This window comes from Tyto alba, unplaced genomic scaffold, assembly GCF_018691265.1.
Source record: "Tyto alba isolate M040663 unplaced genomic scaffold, T.alba_DEE_v4.0 Super-Scaffold_14, whole genome shotgun sequence".
NCBI lineage: Eukaryota > Metazoa > Chordata > Aves > Strigiformes > Tytonidae > Tyto > Tyto alba.
The window spans coordinates 53757088-53766140 of NW_024881276.1; positions in this window are offsets into that span (position 1 = coordinate 53757088).

The window sequence follows — 9053 nt, forward strand, 5'->3', positions numbered from 1 at the left end:
ACAGGCAGGTAGATGAAGCTATCAGGGGAGAGGCATCCTGAGGTGCTGTGGTGATGTTTCTCAGGGGGACCAGCGGGCCCAGAGGGCCATAGCAAGGGGCTGGGGAGACACGGACAGAGGAGTGACCTGGGGAGGACTGTGGGGAGACGGGGAGCCTCCAGCCGGGAAAAGAAGACACAAATGCATGGGGGTAGAGAGGGATTGAGTGTTGAAAGGAGAGAGAATTTGGGGGAAAGAAGAGACAAGATGGCACAAGAGGCACGTATGGCAGGGAAGGGGCTGCAGAAGCATCCATCTGACCTGTACCTCAAACTGCATAAGCAGAGGTGCGTCATACCCACTTTTGCTGGAAGCACTTAGAGCTGGGGCACCCGATACACCTGGTATGGCAAAACACAGTCACCAAACCTCCTCCTAAAACACACCAGGCTAGCCAGACTGTCAGGGCCTGGCTGCAGGGAGAGAGAGGGGGACGTCTGTATGCTAGGTTCAGGACAGGCTCCTCCAAAGAGGAAAGATGGGATCAAACCACCATGCAGCAGCTGCTGAGCTGTTCCTGTTGCAGTCAAGAAGAGGTGCTGGCATTTTGGTCCTGCCTGGAATGGGTCTGGATGTGGGGCTGGACTTTGCCACAGCAGTTGGTTCAAGGTGGAGGTTGCCCCTTGGACTGGAGCTCATGGTGCTTTGCTGCTGCCCTGTTGTTTTTTTTGCTGGATGAGAAACCTGCTGGCTCTCACCAGACCTCCAACCAGCACACACATCACATGGGCAACTGGGGAATTAAACCAGGTTCTAAACCAGGCAAACAAATATCACTGCTAAAGTTTAGCCATATATGGCTATAGCTGTTCTGGCTAGACGACATTTCAAGTGTAGACACAAAAGGAAAGGTGTTTCCTGGCAGCCTTTCCCCAAAAGTCCAGTCAAGAACATGTTCAGATAGTCATATTTTTTGGACAAATGCTTTCAGGATTAGGACCTACAGGGTCCATGGCTTATGAACCACACATGTAGGGGACACGTGTGCTTGCCACCCTCGGGTCCCTGCAGACACCCTAATTCCCAGGCACTCAAGAAGGAGAAGGTGCAGAGGGCACTGGGGAGTGCAGCTGCTCTGCAGTGCCAGCATCACTGCCAGGAACTTAGAAGAATGCCAGCACCTAAATTTCTTTGGCATTTATTCAGATATCACCCAAGGCTGGTTCAGGACAGTCTGGTAATAATCTTCTGGCTCACATATAATTGCAGGCTAGTGGCCTTGTTAATATACTTGCATTTATGATCTGTCTTTCTCCTAAGCAGCTGTTTATGCACTTTATTAATGGTCACTAATTAAGTCCCTTGGATAAAGTCCTTTGGAGGCTGTCCAAAGACATAAACCCAAATAAGCCTGGTCACTTCAATTAAACACAGTCACTAAAATATCTTATCAAAAGCCATGTAAGCAGATTGCAAATGGACCAAAGAAGGGCCTGATGAAAAGAGGTGGGTGGGAAGATAAATAGGTTCAGATTGGCATCGTCTACAACCTAGGAGAAGAGGGGGAAGGAAACAGGATTAAGATGCCTTGAAGTTCCTTTTGCGCATGAGCTCTTAAACTCAGCAGCTTGTATTTATGAACAGCTCAGGTCACTAATGCAGTTCTGAGCCAAGGGGCAATTAGGAGACCCGCAGCCCCGAGCCGCCACGCCGCCGGGCTTGCGAAGGCCACAAAGCGCCCTGAAAGCCAGGAGCAGCTGCAAAGCCAAGCTATTGACCTCATTGTGCTGGCCAGTAAATCCCCTCAGAGGCAGCCGGCTCAGCTTTAAAAGGCGTTCGAGCAGACAAGAAAAAAAAAAAAAGAAAAAAACCCCAGAAGAGCAGGTGAAGTTTCGGTGCGCTGTTAAACTGGGGGAAGGAGGCGGCGAGCGGCGTGAGCACCACAGGCTGCGTGTGCTGGCAGGGCCAAAGGACACCCCCAACACAGCCACCCCCCTAACCCCCCCCCCCATGGCTGTGCCCAGGCACCCCAAACTGACCCACGCTTTGCCCTGCAGCTGGTGGGGCAGCAGGGGGGTGGTGGTGGGGTGAGTGCATCAGAGGAGACTTAGGCTGAGAGGTGGAGAGAGGAAGAAATACAATTTGACCGGTGTTGAAGAGCTGGCAGCTGGTAAACCCTTCCCCCAAGGCAGCGATCGCTTTCTGAAAGTTTGGGCAAAGCTGCCTTTGAGCAGAGGTGGGTGCGGGCTTAGCAAGACTCGCCACGCAGGACTCAAAAGAGAGGTCTTGAGCACGAGCTAAAAAGTTTTCAGAGGTCAGCAGTATGACTGAAATAGCAGAGATGTGGTAACAGCTTTTCTTCTGGGAGGTTTTGAGGGAGTTTCAAGACCCAGGAAAGCACACGTTGTGGCTGCAAACCCTGGAGGCCCCTTGCCAGCTTGCTCTGTGTCTTAAGGCCGAAGCTTTGGTAAAGGCAAAGCAGCCGCTGCCGAAACCCCTGGTGCAGGCTTGGCTCCCACGGGCACAGGTGAGCTGGTGGAGGCTGCTGGGGCCAGGGTGGGCACAGAGGTGTGACACTGCAAAGCCCAGTGCTTCGTTGCCTGGGGTATGCAGGTCTTAAATGTCAGAGGACGAGGGTGTACTGGGCTGAGAAACTTTCCTTCTCCTCCCATCACTAAAGACATGAGCTTGCAGATGCTTCTCCCCTCTTCCCTCTGCCCCGAAACAGCGGCGCGGTCTCCTTATGGCTCGTTTCCACGGCGGGGGATGCAGGAGGAGCTGTCTCCCACCCTGCAGCTGCTATGCTGGGAACTAGAAATGCACCTGCAGACACATGCAGCTGACTGCAGGTCAGGAGCACGCTCTATGCTTCTTTCGGAGGATAGGTGAGATGTCTGCTGCTTCCGATCAGCTTCTAAAATAATCTCTTCAATTCTCTCCATAATAGCAATGCCGCCTGGAGCGGGAATCGTGAGAGCTAGCGCTTGTTAGCTTTCATGGCTTGGTGGCAGCATGGCCTGCCCGCTCCTGCCAAGGGGGCTGCACTGGTGTGTGATCAGCTTCCTCATGCTCACTGGTCCAGGTATGGCCCTAGGAGGGTGCTGGGTTATGATGGCTTTCCTGGGGTTCAGGTAGGGAATGAGAAATGTTGGGATTTGTCTGAAATGCCGGCACTCATCTGCAGTGGGGGCAGGTTGCTTTCCTCACTCAGTGCTTCCCTTGGTGCTGCAGGCCTCCAAAATCATGCAAGAAAAAAAACCAAGGAGGGTTGGGCTGTTGTCTGGGGAAGTTGGGCTCTTGTTGTTTGCTTGTTTGTTTGTTTTCTTTCTTTGCTTTGATTGCTTTGTTTTTAGTCTCTTCCAGACAGCTGGCTCTGTCTCATTCATCAGGCTAATTGATGATGGGCCGTGTGGCTATATGGAAAATAGAACTCGTCTGAATAGCTGGATTCTTCACTTGCTTATTTTAATGAGATGAGAGGAGATAGATGGGATTGCGGTCAGTAATACTGCCAGTGCCTTTATCGTGCGCTTCTTCTGGCTCGGGCAGAAAAATCAGGCATGAAACCCCCGTGGCACACAGCCTGTGAATTTAAAATGCTGTGGGTAAAATGCTTGGCCATGGTATTGGTGTGAGGTTTGTCAGTGCTGTGCTACGAGCACAGTCCTTGGGTGAAAGAAGTGCTAAATCATTGTTGCCTACAGTTTGCTGGTGGCACAAGGGCTACTACCGAGGGGGACAGGTGAGCTGAGTACTTTTCTCCACCCAGGTTTGAGTTTGAAGCCCATCAGTGGGACTAATGGGGTCAAGGAGACCATTGTCTGCTGGTTTGTAGGCACAGAGAGCTTTGTCAGCGCAGCTGACTTTCCACAAACACTTTTAATTCCTTGAATTAATGATATTTATGCCATCCCTCCCTCCTAATATAGGGACTTGGTCTGCAAGATGTATTGCACAGGGCCTGTACGAGTGCCGCAGAGGTGTCACTGATGATGATGATTACTAAAGGAAGCACGTATGCCAAGGCCTTGAAGCACAGTCGGCCCCATTTCACCAGGGCCATGGGGAGTATCTCTGACACTCGAAAAGATGTGCAGTGTGGGCAACAATGGCAATATTCATCTGGTCTATCTCCATACAGCTGTGTAAAGGCATCCTCCTGTGTCTTCTGGAGGAAATCACACTTTTTGTTCCTTAGGTGAAATGATATTTCAGGCTCCTATTGTGCTTCAGACTTGGGTTTCAGTGCACAGACCCACCAGTGAATGGGTCAGCCAAGGAAAATTGCAGGAAAGCAGGCTCTTGACCGGCAAGGCATTGTTTTACAAGCAGCTACAGCCTGTTTGCAAAAGGGACTGGGGCTCAGCTCTGAGGAGCGGCGTATATCCTTTGCCTCCTTTGAAATGGAGCCATGTTAGAGACACAGAATTGCCCTCATGGACCTGGCCTTAAAACACTTCATAAATTTGTTTGAGCCTCTAAAATCACAGGGCTACCGTCCACAACTGTTATGCATTCCATGGGTATCCATTGGGAACATTAGGACTGCAGCCCTTCTGAAAAAAACAAGATATTTTAAATTAAATTTTACTATAATTTGTTTTTTTTATCAGCACTTACCAAAAGTCAGAGTTGTGATAAAAATTTCTTGAACTTTGCACATTTCCACTGGAAACAGGGATTATTCATCTCAGTTTTGGCACATGGAAACATTTCTAGTTCTATGAGAAAGTGGCCTGAAAAAACTTGAAGTTCCTATTTTTTTTTTTTTTTTCAAATTATGTTTCATTTTCCATACTCTACAATATGCAGATGTGAAGCTTTAAATACGCATTTCTGAAAAAATTCTGATTTGGGAGCTGTGATGTAACTTGATCATTGGGCCACAAATCTTCAGATATGGAGCTTGCATTTCTTTGTTAATGTTGTAAACAAATGTGCATTAGTAGGATTTTTTTTTTTTTTTTTTCTTGTGGGGGCAATTTAGCCATTGACCCTTGCAGAGAAGGATCTCTAGAGGGGAAAAAAAAAACAAACCAAAAAACAAAACAAACCAAACCAAAAAAAAAAAAACCAAACCAAAAAACCAAACAAAGCAGACAACTTGGCCATGACAGAGCTGCAGTTGTGTCTACCAGCCAGCAATAGAGCTTCACCTCCCTGCTGGTGAGCCAGGCAAGGCTGTTGGCTGTTTATGGTGACCCTGGAATGGGTTGCTTGCTGTTGTGGTCTCTGCTTTGTCATATGGCTTGATGTACACCCCTTGCATGATCAATATGCTCAGCCATGTATCTGTTTTGCTGTGTGTCTGGGCATACAGGCCTGGATGGAGATACCTGCAGGTGGCTTGTGCGGTCAGGCAATGTCTGGTCCCAGGCAGAGGAGGGGCTGGAGGCTACCAGGCAGCTGAGCTGGCGATGGGCTGCAACCAACATCCACTGCCCAGTTTTTGTAAGGACCCTGGGGCAGGGGAAAGGCCTGCAAGGAGCACTCTTGGACCATGTTTAGCTCAGGAACATGACGCTGCACGCCCTTTGCCAGTCTTGCAGTCTGGAGAGGGGGTACACTCACCACTGGTAGATTAAGGCTACTACTTCACCCCATCTGGTCAGGAGTGAAGGCTCAGCCCAGTGGTGATTATTATAAGCATGAAGTAACTCAGCAAGGCAGGGCTTACTAATATTTGCTACCTGCTTCTGACTAGGGTTGGACCCATGAATGAGGGGTGAAGGGATCATGCAGCCATGTGGCTCTTATTGTACTGGGGGGTCACCAGTGCTCATCCAGTGCTTCATGTTGGGCCAGAAAACCAGCCCAGACCCTGGTTGAACCCACCCAAGTCCTGACTGCTCTCCCTGGGGTGGCACCTCACCAGCCCAGCTCTTGGCAGGCAGCTGGAAGGTCTCCCCATCAAGCAGAGTGTCAGTTGAGCGTTTCAGACAAAACCAAATGTCTGCTGGCCAAAAGTTTCTGACTTTAGGAAGTCCGAAGGAGGGTCTTGAGCCCACCCTAATTCTGTGCTTTTGTGTTCAACTGCATTATTTGATCTTCTTTGGGGCCTGAGGTCCGAGTCCCCAAGGGGGCTGAACTGAGGCTGTGACTCAGGGCCCGCTGAGGCTCAGGGTGAAGAAACCTTTCTGAGCTGTGTGATGATAGGAATGAACCTCTGCGTGTGCACGCCTGTGTGTATATGTGTGAGACGTCCCTGTGGTCTTCTAAATGCTTACCGAGCACATGCAGTGGCTCCTCAGAAGCCTGTATCTAGGCAATTTCCCAGTTTTCCCACTCCCAGCTACTACAGGTTAAATTCTGAGGAGAGGCTCATGTCAGGATCCTAATTTTAGGCTTATCTTGTGTATCTAAGTCTGCCAGGGTATTCTACAGCTGTGCCCCACACAATAGAGAAGTCACAGGGGACCCTCCTCTCCTGCACAGTCCAAAGGCAAGGGTACAGCTTGAGAGGCTTCCTTGACTGGGGACGAGTTTCCTGTAGGAGCTTCTCCCTCATTGACTGGGTGTGTGACACTAAGAGGTGATCTAGCCTATGGAGTTGGTATAGGGACACATCTATTCCTCTATTCCCTGTCTCCTCCTTACTCCTCTACTGAGCTCCCACCCAAAATCTCCCTCATGAGACAGCATGACCCTTGGTCGGGTCATACCAACGCATCGCCCAAGCTCACTGAAACCCTGGTACCGGTCCTGCCTGCAGCCTGGGGAAACTTGGTGGTTTCAGTGGTCCTCTGTGTGCGCGTGTGTGAGTTTTCTCTGGTATGGAGCGGTCTGGTTTGAGAAGGAATTCAATTTGGTTTGCCTTGCAGAAAAAAAATAACCACAAGCCACATGCTGCCATATACACCATGGAGGGTGCTTCTGAGGGGTGCCAGGAGACCAGGCACCACGGGAGAGGAAGGGGCAGTGTCAGCCTGGGGTAGCAGCATGCAGAAGGGGGCTGATAACGAACCTGAGTGTTCAATGTCTTGAGCTACAAAAGCCACATCAGTAGCGTGAGCATTGCAATAAAAATGGGTTGATTTGGTGAAGAGGGAGGAGGTTGAGGCTGAGAGAGGAGGGCCTGCGGACATGAGATCAACCCTGTTGTTCCCGGCATCAGTTGTACCTAGGGCTCCCCGGTTCCCCCCAGGTCTGTAAAAAGTAGGTCCAGAGGCTGTGCTAGGTGCAGGAAAAGGTGTTGTTTTGTGGAAATGAGTGAAAATACTGTGGGACTGGCTGGAAGGTAAGCTGGCAGAGGCCCCCGCTGGAGGGCTAGCTCCTCCCGGCAGGGAGGGTGAGAAGACAAGTGACCACCACACGTCACGAATGACGGTGGCAGCAAGGCCTCTCAGCTAAGAGGGCAGCTAGGACTGAGCCTGGGTGCTGGTCGTCTCAGCCTGCCCCAGGGTGGCCGTTGCCGGGGACACCCAAGGGACGCGCCTGGGAAGGCCGTGGCCTGGGACGCGCCTGGGAAGGCCGTGGCCTGGGCCGCCCATGGCCCGCCAAACCCGCGCCCATTTGTGCTCCTGACTCAGAGGGAGGTGGGAGGTGCTAGGCATGAGGTAGCTCGGCATTTTTGCCGATGGTGGCTGAGAAACGGGATTTCAGTTCCACGCTAAAACGCCCCTCAGAGCTGTTAAAGGAGCGGCTTCTCCCAGGTGGGAGGATCCCTTCCTTGCTACTACTCATGGGCCAGGGGACTGCGGGGACAGTTGTTCTTCATCCAGTTATGGAAGATGAAGATGATTGTTTTGCACGCAGTGCACGCAGCAGAAAATAGAAGGACAAAATGGTCCTAATTTTCACAAGGAGAAAGTCAAAATAGGATACTTTGGTCTCACTTTGGGGATCTCAGTCTGCTCCAAGCAGAAAGCTGGTTATCCTAAAGGAAACCTAGCAGTCTGCAATATGTGACCTGGAAACAAAATTAGGGGCTTTTCTAGATCCAACATGGTTTTGGTTAAGTGGGAGCAGCATTTGGGGAGCGAGCAGGAGCTCAGTTTAGGTCTGCATTTCCAATTCTGGTTTGTATGATAATTCCAATTCTCAGCCTTAGCAGCCCGAGCTTGGCAAAGTCTGTGCCCTGGATTTTACATCCCTTCAGCTGTAACTTGCAGCAACTTCTGTATTTTCACAGCATTGGCTCATGCGTGACCTGGGAGTGAGTTTGCTGGGGCTTGACGACTCATCGTTTGTAATGAAAGTCATCAAACTTAGGATATCACAATTCAATGGTGCATTGGTGCTGGAGGGAAAAGCGTAGTGAAGGTATGGAAAGTTAAGAATGGTATTCACTATGAAAATGACAGGGTTGAAAGGACGAGGCTGAAGGGTAGAGCTGCTTACACCTTCAGTAACTTTAAAAATATCATCATTAACAAAATTTGCTCTATTTTAAAAGCCTGATTTTAAAAGTTGCTTAAGTGTAGCACTGTGCCTGTTTCATTCAGCTACATCTCTGTTGCACACAGTGCCTGGGGGGTTCTGACCATTTCAACCTTGGATCTGCAGGAAAAATCATTAGTGAACAGCATGAACCCATATGAACCATCAGCTGGTGTTCTTTGCTACCGTTCAACACAGTAATTAGTAGCTTCTAGGGCTGTCTTTTAAAAGGGCTTGTAATGAGGCACGAGGAAAAATTTGCTATTGCAACTAGAGGACTGAGGACTAGTTGTTGTCAAAGAGGGAAAATCCAGAGAAAATGAGACCCTTCGGAGTGAGTGCAGATCCCACTGCCCCCGAGGAGCGCTCCACTCTTTCAGAGTCTGCACTGACAGGCAGAATATGTTTCTGATATTTGGATGGGGGCTGACAAGGGCTGAGCGAGTGAGAAGTCTTGCTTTCACAGACTTAGTTGCAGAGTTGCTTGAAACTGGAAGAATGGGAAGTCAGTCATTTTATCTCTGAGTGATACCTCAGACGCCAGTACCCCAGACTTCCAGGCACCTGTTCAGACTTGACAACGATCCCAACATGGTAAAGTTTTCGGCTGATCTTGCAGACAGCTGCCAGCAGGACTCACGCCACGCTGCATCGGAGCTAAGAGAGGTCCGCAGGACACTCGCCATCCACCTTCT